At 47.3% G+C, this 480-nt stretch overlaps 1 protein-coding gene across 19 annotated transcripts in view; it reads left to right on the top strand.

The window, feature by feature from the left end:
- LOC109926536 (RNA-binding protein 10-like) overlaps positions 1-480 on the top strand; it is a 34,282-nt gene that overhangs the window by 2,910 nt on the left and 30,892 nt on the right. The gene's annotated exons all lie outside the window — the stretch shown is intronic.

The raw sequence follows: 480 nt of genomic DNA, 5'->3' as shown, positions 1-480 counted from the left end.
CCCTTAGGGAGGGAATTCCAGGATTTTAACCCAGTGACACTGAAGGACGGTGATGTACTTCCAAGTCAGGAAGGGGAGTGGCTTGGAGATGGTAGTGGATCTACTGCCCTTGTCCTTCTAGATGGAAGTGGTTGTTAGTTTGGAAGGTCCTGTCTGAGGATCTTTGCTGAATTTGTGCACTGCATCTTGTAGAGAGTACACACTGCTACTACTGAGCGTCGGTGCTGGAGGGAGTGAATGTTGGGTGTGGTTGATGGACTACCCATTAAACTGGTTTGCCAGTGTCAAGTTTCAAACTCCAGACATGCAAACATCCCTCCCCTCCCTCCTTTCACTCTTCCTCTTTGTGTTTCTCGGTCTTTTTCAGATGTTCCCACAGCCCTCTAATTTTTAAAACAGAAAGAAAAATATTGTAAGCACCTTAAACAACCTCAAGGGTCTAGGCCCGAAACGTCAGCCTTCCTGCTCCTATGATGCTGC

Source organism: Rhincodon typus, chromosome 44 (genome assembly GCF_021869965.1).
Source record: "Rhincodon typus isolate 14 chromosome 44, sRhiTyp1.1, whole genome shotgun sequence".
Classification (NCBI taxonomy): domain Eukaryota; kingdom Metazoa; phylum Chordata; class Chondrichthyes; order Orectolobiformes; family Rhincodontidae; genus Rhincodon; species Rhincodon typus.
This window is presented reverse-complemented; position numbering and strand designations above follow the sequence as displayed.